Source organism: Physeter macrocephalus, chromosome 1 (assembly GCF_002837175.3).
Source record: "Physeter macrocephalus isolate SW-GA chromosome 1, ASM283717v5, whole genome shotgun sequence".
NCBI classification, from domain to species: domain Eukaryota; kingdom Metazoa; phylum Chordata; class Mammalia; order Artiodactyla; family Physeteridae; genus Physeter; species Physeter macrocephalus.
This window is the reverse complement of record NC_041214.2, coordinates 72,597,678-72,609,382: the sequence shown is the minus strand read 5'-3', so window position 1 is coordinate 72,609,382 and position 11,705 is coordinate 72,597,678. Positions and strand designations below refer to the sequence as shown.

The 11,705-nt window shown below is 40.0% G+C and overlaps 1 protein-coding gene across 1 annotated transcript in view; it reads left to right on the top strand.

Moving 5' to 3' along the window:
• The first annotated feature begins 1,808 nt into the window (after positions 1 to 1,808).
• The window catches only part of GNB4 (G protein subunit beta 4), a 67,076-nt gene continuing 57,179 nt past the window's right edge, over positions 1,809 to 11,705 (top strand). The window contains exon 1 of the mRNA XM_024124228.3: positions 1,809 to 1,997. The gene's annotated coding sequence lies outside the window, so the exon portion shown is untranslated. The remainder of the gene's footprint in view (positions 1,998 to 11,705) is intronic.

The following is an 11,705-nucleotide window of genomic DNA, read 5'->3' as shown; positions in this document are numbered from 1 at the left end:
AAATAGTGGTCAGTAAAATTCTTGTAAACTTTTTTCAGGTTTTTGTGTTTAGGAGCTGTTGATTTATATTTCCCCGAATCCTTTGTGGAATAGAATAACACAGTACTTTCCACTGGGTTTTCCTAAATACCAGCAACTTGTTTTTCAGCTAATAATCTTAACCCAACCACCTCTCAAAGACCTGTACAAGTGCCAGTGCACAAGAACAAGACAGAAAAGAATATAAAAGAAAGTGGGCTTTGGAGTCAATCCAATCTAGAGTCCATGTAAGGCTGTGACACTGTGTATTCTATGTAAATTACTTAATCTCACTGAGCCTCAGTTTCTTTAACTGTAAAATGGAGATAGAATGCACACTGTAAAGTTAGTATGAGAAGTAAGTACAAAATAAGAAAGCAGGGACCCTGGTACGTAATAGGAGTTCCTTAAATAATAATTTCCCTTTGCTTCCTCCTAAAAATGACAATGATAAAGCTCAGGATTTAATCATTAAAACATATAAATAGTTACAGCTGCAAACTATTCAGGTCCCAATTAACTTTTCAGACACTGATATGTAGAAGATTTGGCATTTCTCCTCTTTCTTCTTAATGGAAACAAGCACCCCACATTAAGGAAAATGAAAATTTTGGGGAAAAAAACACCTATAATTTCATCACCCTAGCACCACAGCTGTTTCCATTTTTGTCATGGTCTGGCTTTTAAACAAAATGGTCATATTTTCTCCACAGCTGCAGTCAGGGTGTGCTCATCATGAAGGTACTAAAAGATTTATTCCAGGTGATGGTGGGACGCTGCTGAAGAAGAAATGGAAGGCTGCGGAGGTGTTAAAGTTCTCTTAAGATATTGTTCAAACGTTTCTCCAGCACAGAAACTCCACAAAGAACTCCTCTGCAGTTGTCGTTACCCAGGGCTGTTTCTTTAAATTGTTTGACGTCAGAGCAGGAATGCTATAGCAACAGTCTGTCAAATTGGAATTAACTCAGAAGAAAGATGGGGGTGGGGAGAGGAAAATTGCTCCCGGGCGGTACTGACTTCAGAGGAAGCAAATTGGGTAGATGCATTCATTTTATGACATTTTAAACATAAAACACCCCTAGAAATTTAGAAAAAGTCGGTTGCACGTGATGTTTAACTCATGCAGAGATGAGCAACTTGACAGGGTTATCTGGAAGGCCCGGTTTCATCAGTGACAACAGTAACGATAACTTCCAAGCATTGATCATTTATTTAGAGGCAGGCTCTGTGCAAATGTTATCGCAGTTAAAATTTTCGCACCTTTTTGAGGCAGGTACAGTATCCCTATCTTGCCCATGATGAAACTGAGGCCCTGAGACGGTACACGGTCATAAAACTAGGGACAGTAGAGCTGGGATTGCAATGCAATTTTGTAAGACTCTGGGATTCAGTTTACTCTCTTACATTTAGAATTCTAGAATGTTAAACCTAAACGGGACCTTGAGGTCTTCTAAATCAGCCCCTCTATCCTGCCCACGAGCAAGCTGAGGCCTGTGCGGTGGCAGGAAGGAAACCGGCCACACCACTTGGGCGCTACTCAGAAGTGTGCTCCGGCGTCCAGGCGCCGAACCAAGAAAACGAAACTGCTCGGGAATAAATGTTTTTCTTCTTCTAGCAGGAAACGAGAGAGAAAATAGGAAGCAGACGCTACGCTCCGCGCCAGCTGCTTTCGCCCCCAGCCCGGGCCGCGCACGCTCCAGGGTCTGCGCGCGTTCGCGGCGCGTCCCCGCGGGCTCGCGCGCCTCGTGCCTCGCGCCTCGCGCCTTGAGCCTCGCGCCTCGAGCCACGTCCCCGACCCGGCCCCGCGCGCCGCGGAGTTGGCTGCTGGGAGGCGCGGGCCTGGGTGTGGTCGGCGGATCTCGGCGGCGCTGGTCTCGGCGGTGCTCTGCGCTCTGCAAGCCGGCTCCGCGTGCCAGGGGCTGCTGAGCGCCCAGCTGACCTCCGCACGCCCAGTCCACGCGGGCCCAAGCTCCCTCCAGGTAGGCGGCGGCCGCGCTAGCTGCGGCTTGTCGGTGCGCCCCGCGGGGCCATCCCGGGTTTTCCGCAGGGGGCGTGAGGCGCGGCCGGCGGGGTCCTCCTGACTCGGGGACGGGGGACTCCAGGAGGCGGACCCTGCCCGGGAGGGACGGGGCGGGCGCGCCTCGGTGGCGCTCCGCTCCCGTGCGGGGACCAGCCGCTCGGCCGCCGCTTCGGACACTTCCTGGGCAGCGAGGGGGCGGTCTGTGGTCCTTGGCCTCCAGACCCCCAGGTTCCTCTCCGCGCCCCGAGGCGCCTCCGGGGCACTGGAACGCGAGCTTGCGTTTGTCCCAAGAATAGCGGTTATTCAGGGCTTCCCAGAAGGGTTATTGGGTGGTGAGCGCTGGGAGAGATAAAAGTTCTCCACCGAGTGCTAAAAATGAGTCCAGTGGTTTCGTGTTAAATTTATTTTGTAAAGGATCTGATGCCCAATATTTGGCGGGGGGAAGGAATTAAGGATTTTGAATACTTGTAAGTTCAGTACATGATAAAATGTTTTCCTTTTCTCTCCGCATTCTTTTTCTGCTTCAAAACACAAATGATTGCCTTGTATTGTACTTTGATATTTATTGCTCTTCGGCAGAGGAAGAATTTCTCAAAGTTTAAAAACAGACTTTCATTTGTTTATAGAAGCAGTGTCTTGTTATTTTGCATCTCTCTTCCCTTTTCTCCCACTCGTTCCTTTTCTCTTTTAGTAAAGGGTGTGGATGCATTTTTCTCCTTCCACAAGCAAAATAGCTCGGTTTGTGGATTAGCACCCTACTGGAAAGTTTTCTTAAGACGTTCGGCATTGAATTGTTGATGAATTCTAATCGTCTTGGTATTGCATACTGAGATTGTGACCTCTAAGTGTGTCTTCTAGAACAGAGGTAGAGCACACACTGCTTATTTATTTATTTTATTTTTTAAACATCTTTTTTGGAGTATAATTGCTTTAAAATGGTGTGTTAGTTTCTGCTTTACAACAAAGTGAATCAGTTATACATATACATATGTTCCCATATCTCCTCCCTCTTGCGTCTCAGATGAAAGAGAAGTCATTTCTAGTCGGCGAGGAAAACGGCGGTCTGTAATGTAAAATTGTGTGCTTTGTGTCTCATTGCCATTGCGGATTTTAAGGCTCTTCAGTGTGGGGCTTTGGGGTTATTGCTGATTCTAGGCTCTGAAAGTTTATTGTATATTTCAGTATTTAGTTAAAGATCATTTTAAGACTTTCCATGTTGCATTTTGGTTTGTAGATTAATTTGAAAGTGAAATAGAAACTTTTAAAACATTGCTTTATTGAACGTCCTTAATTCTCTTGTGTATACACATTTATAAAATTATAAAATTGGTTAATATGGCTTTTGATACATTTATGTTCATCTCTTTGTGAGCCATAGGCATTACTTAGGAGGTTATTCAGAGTCGTTGGTCTTTGTTAACTTGCAGAATTGCTTCTTTTATTATTTTCTCCAGTTTTATTGAGATATAATTGGCATATAACATTGTGTAAGTTTAAGGTGTACAACGTGATGATTTGATAGATATATAAATTGCAAAATGATTACCACAGTTAAAGTTAGTTAATACATCCATCACCTGTGTGTGTGTGTGTGTGTGTGACATTTAAGATTATTCTTTTAGCAACTTTCAAGTATGCAATACAGTATTGTTAACTGTAGTCACCATGTTGTACATTAAACCCCTAGAACTTATTCATCTTATAACTGGAAGTTGTTTTTTCTTAAATTAGTTAATTAATTAATTAATTTTTGGCTGCTTTGGGTCTTCGTTGTGGTGGCTTCTGTTGTTTTGGAGCATGGGCTTCAGTAGTTGTAGCACGTGGGCTCAGTAGTTGTGATGCACAGGCTTAGTTGCTGTGCAGCATGTGGAATCTTCCCGGACCAGGGCTCGAACCCGTGTCCCCTGCATTGGCAGGAGGATTCTTAACCACTGCACCACCAGGGAAGCCCCAACTGGAAGTTTTTAACATTTGATCAACATCTCCTCAGAATTGTTTCTTTTAAATCATTGGCACTTTAGTATGTCAGCACATATTTTTACACTTTAAAAATAGACTCTGGGACATTTTGAAAATTGGAACTACGTGTTGGACATTTTTTTTGCCCTTACCAAATACTGCCTGAGATGGTGTGATTTCACTGATTTCTTTTAGGCATGTTATTGAAACACACTGTGTAATTTCTTTACCTTGTTAATCTGCATTTATTATAGGAACTACTTATTAAGTGTATGTTCTGGGCCAGGGGCAATTCTATACATTATTCTGTTTATATTCTACATTAACTTGGCAAAAGAGACATTATCCAATTCTACAGGTAAGAAAATTGTGGCTCTGAGATGTTAAGTAACTTGCCAGTGGTTATGTAGCTGTTAGGTAACTCAGTTGGGATTTATGGCCAGACCGCTCTGTCTCTAAAGTTCATGTTCTTCCCTCTGTGCCACACTGACTTAATGCCAGGACATGAGGAATAACCCTCAGTTACTCAATAGCATATTTGTAAATTTTCCAAGACGTGCCAGAGATGTGGGTTTGATTTTCTAGCACGAGCATTACTATCCATCTGTGTTACTACACAGATCCTCATGTCAGCCATTCTCTTCTCACCTCTCTATTCCTGCTTAAATGTTTAGCTCAAAGTTCAAAACCTCCCTCTTGCCAGGGCAGAATTTCTCCTACTGACATTAATAGGTAGTGATAGCTTAATTATCCTTCCAAAATAATAACCCCATTTTATGTGGGTTCTCTAGAGCCATAAGTATAACTAATTTGGAAGGTTACAGACAGAATGGCAATCTATTTTGGAATATGGGAACCTTTTGATATCCCTCAAATTTAAACCAGAAGTTATTTTGATAGATATTTCTTTCTGCAGTTATCCCATCCCTTCTCCACCTTCAATTTCAGTTTCTGTGGAATCATTGACATTATAATACAAACATTCTGTTATGTCTCCCATCTTAAAATTCTTTCTTGATCCAGTATGCTGTCCCATTTCTCTGTTCCACATTGAGAAAGCATAATCTTTTGATAGAACAAAAATAGAGAAGAGGTAACCAGAAACTAATTAGCTACCTGTAGGGGGTGGGTAGGAACTGAGTAAAAGGGATGGTGGAGGGAATGGCATTGCTCTGATTATACCTTTCTGTGTAGTTATGAGCTTTGGAAACTTGGTAATGTTTTATATGTTCAAAAATCAAATTAACAGGGTTGGGAGAAAAAAGCCTTCAAAATTGAATACAAACAGCAACAGATGAACTAACTGTATTGTAATGAATAACGTAAACTCTCAGAAGAAAAAAAATGAATCCAAGTAAGTTTTTAACACAGGACTTTGATTATATACCTTTAACCTAAAGGTGAAAGGACTGCCAACAACAAAAACAAAAAACCTTGAACCATGTGTAGTAGGCTGTTATCTATAGTGTAGAGATATAGCAGTTCTGAAACTATTTTGTGTGTATTGTAGGATTGAGCAAATGAGTAAATTCATTGCGATTTTGAGAGCTAGGGTTTTCACTGTGGGAGAAGGAAAATAAAAAATATGAAACAGAAGAAGGCAATGAAGACCTCTATGGTGTTGGATTGGAATTAGAGTTATACATATGAACTCATGATTAAAATATACCTACATTCATACAGACATGCATATAATTCCTAGCTCTGTCTGTTGAAAGGGCTAGAAGTAATGACACCCCAGTAGCAGTGAGCACAGCCAGTGCACAGACCTAAATCGCTGGTTCAAGAGCTGGGGAAGGGAAAGTATAAGATGAGCCTAGAACACAAAGTAAGGAAGGGTTCAAGAAAATAATGGGGGCATGTCAAAGGGATATAGGAACTAGCTTGAACAGCCAAATCTGGGAAAATTTGAGCATCAAAATGAATATTAATAGTAATGTCTTATAACCCACTGAACGAAATCAGAATCCACAAGTCCATAATAAATAAATAAAATAAGAAAAAGGGAAAAACTTTTCCCAGTAGACCACCAATAAAAACTGTAGAAGGAACAATAGAGTTAGAAAAGTCACTAGTTTGCAACCATCATGATAATACTGATTCAGGCAAGTGTTACTAATAGAGAAAGGTCGACGAGGAAAAGGATATTACTACCGTTTCCAGTGATCTCTCTGGAGGTTAACAACCAAGGGGAAGACAGTAACTTCACAGTGGAGAAATCTGGCAGATACCACTTCAGTCAAGTGATCAAAATTAACATCACCAGTAGTGGGATAAACATGTTCCTTTTAACGCTCTTGAACTGTTGGTGGGAATGTACACTGATACAGCTACTATGGAGAACAGTAGGGAGGTTCCTTAAAAAACTACAAATAGAACTACCATATGACCCAGCAATCCCCCTACTGGACATATACCCTGCGAAAACCATAATTCAAAAAGAGTCATGTACCACAGTGGTAACTGCAGCTCTATTTACAGTAGCCAGGACATGGAAGCAACCTAACTGTCCATTGACAGATGAAATAGATAGCTAGTGGGAAGCAGCCGCATAGCACAGGGAGATCAGCTCGGTGATTTGTGACCACCTAGAGGGGTGGGATAGGGAGGGTGGGAGGGAGGGAGGCGCAAGAGGGAGGGGATATGGGGATATATGTATACGTATTGCTGATTCACTATGTTATAAAGCAGAAACTAACACACCATTGTAAAGCAGTTATACTCCAATAAAGATGTTAGAAAAAAAATGTTCCTTTTGACATGCTTGAAATAGGGATGTCATTACTTTTCTGTGGTATTTCTAAAATGCGTAACCAAAATCTAATCACAAGGAAACAGTTGAGGGACCTTAACTGAGGATTGTTCTACCAAGTAACTGGCTTGTACTCTTCCAACATGTTAATGTCATGAAAGACAAAGAAAGGCAAAGGAACTGTTCCAGATTAAAGTTCAGGAGACCTGTCAGTTAAATGCAATGCATAATCCTGGATTGGATCTTGGGTTTTGGGAAATCCAATTACTCTAAGAACATTATGGGGACGTTGGCAAAACTTGAATATGTACTGAATATTAAATATTAAACTTGAATATGTACTGAATATTAAATAATATTGTATCAAATTTAACATATGTTAAATTTCCTGAATTTGATAATTGTACTGTAGTTATGTAGGAAAATGCCCTTGTTCTTAGAAGATACACAGTGAATTATTTAGGAGTAAAGAGTCAAAATATCTTCAATTTACTCTCAAATGGATAAGTAATAATAATTATTACATATAGAGAGAGCAATAAAGCAAATGTGGCAAATGTTAACAACTGGTGAATCTAGGTGAAGGGAATTAAGAGTATTCACTATATTAAAATTTTCAACTTTAAGTTTGAAATTCCAAAAACATGGGAAGTTAAAACTTCAAAAACTAATAAAGCTACTTAGTGTCCAAAAATCTTGGAAAGATTCCACGTAGGCTGTATCTACTTCTCAACTCCTCCTCTCCCTCTTCTTCTGAACCTACTCCAGAGACTTTATCCTTCCTATGCCACAAAACCATTCAAGGTCACCAGGGATGTCAGTCTTGCCAAATTAGATCTCTCAGCCACGTTTGACACAAATGATAGATAACTCCTTCCTTATTGAAGCATTTTTTCCCTTGACTTCTGGGACACTAACTCTGATTTTCATCCTGCCTCACTGGCTGTGGCTTCTTACTCTTTTCCAACTCAGTAAATGGCATCACTATCCACCCAGTTGCTCAGTTTAAAACTCCTAAGAGTTATCCTGATTGACTCATCCTATATCTGTTCCTCCATTGGCAAGTATTATGTCCTCTAACTTAAGAATTATTCCAAATTTGTCTGTTTTTCATCACCTCCACTGCCACTACCCTTGTGTCAAACCACCATCTTTCCTGGTCCAGACTACTGTAGTAGTGCCTAACTGGTCCTTCAGCTTTCAGTGTCTGTGTCCCCTAGCAGCCAGCATGAACTTTAAAAGGTATGAATCAAATCAGATTATATCTCCCAGTCATCAGAACACATTACTGTTAGATGAAAACTGAAGTTTTTATTATGGTCGGGAGGCCTACATGATCACGTGGTTGGGCTCTTGCCCACCTCTGTTATATCTTCTGGTTTGCTTACTCCCCTCCAGCCTTACTCTACTCTCTCCCGTTGATTCAATTTGCCAGGTTAGTTTCTGCCTCAGGGCCTTTGCATTTATCAATACTATTTCTTGTACCTGGAATGCTCTTCCCCATTTAAGGCATGGCTCATTCCCTCATTTCATTCAGGTCTTTACTTAGATTAATTTATTTAAAAATAGCCTTCCTGGTCACCCTCTAACTTCTTGCAGGTTTTTTTCCCCCCTGCATAGTACTTATCTGTACTTGAAATTGTTATTTATTCATGAGCTTTATAATCTTCTCCTAGACAAATATAGAATAAAGCTCCATGACAACAGGAAACTTTGCTTTGTTTACTGCTGAATCCCTGGAGCCTGGAGTGTGCCAGGCATGTGGTTGGAATTCAGATATTTGTTGAATGAATGAATAAATGCATGAATTAATATTTGCCAACTTTCTGGCTGTATTTTATTTAACGCTATTGCAATTGGAGAAGACTGTCTCAGAAAATCCCATAACATCGGTGCTGTTTTTTGGTGACACTGCTCCAGGTTTTCTGGAAGCTAACAAGTTATCAGCTTTGTGTTTCACGACTTCATCTTTCTTTTGTCTGCCCTCTGGTGGAGGGAGTACTAATAAGCAGGAGATAGTAGAGTAGGTCAGTAGGAAGAAATAAAAGTGGATGAGTCTTGATCACAAACTGGATAATTAACTTTTAAATTACAGAGATTTGAAAATTTAAATTTTAGGTAAGCCTGAAAATTAACCATAATAAGGTTGGAAAGAATGAAAAGAAAACTGGCAGTAGTTAGATTTAAAGAACTATCTGGCTTAGGATGAAAAATAAAACTAGCTCCAAAATGTTTTGATTACTTAAAATAATTTCTGCTTAAATATAATTCTCTTAAAATATTTTTAACATTTTTCCATCTTTAGTTCAAAGACATCTTTTTCTCAACTGTACTAATAATTTCAGCTAACCTTTGTTGACTTTTCCAGTTGTCAGTTAACATATGCCAGGGGAAAAGCCAGTATTCAAACCCCTACAGTTGGGTACTAGAGGCAGCACTCTTAACTACTGTGCTTCACTACAGCCTTCCTGCTGATGTCCTATGAATGGTACAGGCACCAAAGAATTTCCTTTGGTGTAATAGTTATGAACAACAACAACAAAAATGCTTGATAAGGGGAATTCTCTGGCAGTCCAGTGGTTAGGACTCCCGTGCTTCCACTGCAGGGGGCACGGGTTCAATCCCTGGTCGGGCAGCACAGCCAAAAAAGAAAAAAAAGCTTGATAAGTTCACAGCATGTGTTCCTCAATACCACTTTCCTAGTATGCATTATGGAGAGCTTTTTCTTACAGAATTGCTGCGAACTATATCTTATTTAATCTGTTTTGAAGTAGAAATCACATTAAATGATTTCAACATTTGTGTACTGTTGACTTGCTAAAATAATATAAAGTTTCTCTTAATGTCCATATTTAATATTTAAGGCAATATACAGCTTAAAAATTATTTCCCCAGTTTTGCCTTTAGCTGTCCAATTGATTTATAATTTTTGGTTATATAAACAATTGGGTAATGACTGTCTTTAAACATTCGTTCTTACCTCTTCAAAAATAACCATGTTTTTATTTTTATTTATTTTTATTATTTTTTTTAAATTTATTTTTGGCTGTGTTGGGTCTTCGTTGCTGCTCATGGGCTTTCTGTAGCTGCATCGAGCGGGGGCTACTCTTCGTTGTGGCGTGTGGGCTTCTCATTGCGGTGGCTTCTCTTGTTGCGGAGCACGGGCTCTAGGTGCGCAGGCTTCAGTAGTTGTGGCAGGTGGGCTCAGTAGTTGTGGTGCACGGGCTTAGTTGCTCCGTGGCATGTGGGATCTTCCCGGACCAGGGCTCGAACCCGTGTCCCCTGCATTGGCAGGTGGATTCTTAACCACTGCGTCACCAGGGAAGTCCTACCATGTTTTTAGAAGCCTTACTTTTTCTTCATCATCTAACTTGTAATACATTTCTAGCTATAGAGAAATTGATAGAATCTGTATCATAAAGTCAGAACACTACTTTGGTAGGGACAAAGATGAGGACAGTGGTCCCTGTGCTCTAAGTGCTAATAACCTCTGGCCTCTTACATAGGAATTTTTGGTATTTTTGTTATGATGACATTTACCAATGGCTTGACTCCGTTTTTTTCCCCTTCAATTTTTATGAGTTCCCCACCTAAACACCTTTACTCAGGAATTGTTTAAAATACGAAAATTGGACGTTAACTCTTTGGTTTGTGAAATTAAAACCCCAGTAATGCAACTTAAGCTGAATGAGGCTCTGTTGTACAACTGGCATGTGACATAGATTATATTGATACATTGCATTTAGGATAATTAACAAGGCTTATAATGACCAGTTTTATAAGGAAATAATTTGAAACACTTTTTACTTTCTAGGCTTCTGTAAATTAAATTATGTATTTAAATGGAAAAATGGTAGACAGCTAATTACTTAAGGAAATTGAAATTCGTCAACAAGGGATCGTCATTATGTGCATTTCTTACTAAATGTGCCCCTAGGGAAGTTGTTGGGAGAGAATAAACTTTTTGAAAAATGTGATCTCCTTGTCATTTGGTGTAAAAAAGCAAAAGCAGTTGGTATTTTAAAAATTTTAATAGATATTAGTTTTCATGGTTATGTTAACCTTTACTTTGGGGAATTAAACTTTATCAACAAGAGATTTTATTATGTTTATTAATTATTAATGTGCCACTAAGGAAGATTTTGGGGGAAAATGAATTTAAAAACACACACACAGACTCCTCCATGCCTTAGGATATAAAAAAGGAGAGAAATGTTTGTATGTAAATTTCCCGCATGGTTATAACTAATCTTTTCATGAGGGAACATCTGTGTATAGTTTCTAGAGATGATAGAGAGACAGGTTATGAAGGGATTGTGAAGCATCAGGAGCAATGTGTGTTTCCTTAAGGCTGCTGAAGGGCAGTATTGGTGTATGTGATAGTGAGTGTGGCAGGATGAAAACATCAATAGGACAGTCTGAGCAGTAGACTAAAACTGTATGCGACTACAATGTAAATGTAACTAAAAGTGAGTACACTGTTCAAGCCACCTGGTGGAGATAAACTCTCTGTTGATTGATGGAGTTTGATGATATTAGTTGTAGGAGTAGGGAGCTGGGGATGGAGTGGAGTTCCAAATAGCTAGTGTGGGTTATTAATTAGCTGTTAGTCTAAACCCAAGAGAGCAATCAGATGACATTTTGGTAAAGAAAGTGTGATCCTGAAGTAGCATTGGTGGATATCTGTTCATCTCAGCCCAACATCATATAAGTATGCTTGCTTCTTAATTAGTAAAACTTCCAAAGTTTTACCTCGTGCATAGGCATTATAGCTTTATGTTAGAAAGAATGAAATCTGCCCTGGGAGAAAGACACTGAGTGCTATACTCTATTTTGACTTATTATTGGTAATTTTAAGATATTTAACTTTTTTTTTTTTTTTTTTTTGTGGTACGGGCCTCCCTCTGCTGCGGCCTCTCCCGTTGCGGAGCACAGGCTCCGGACGCGCAGGCCCAG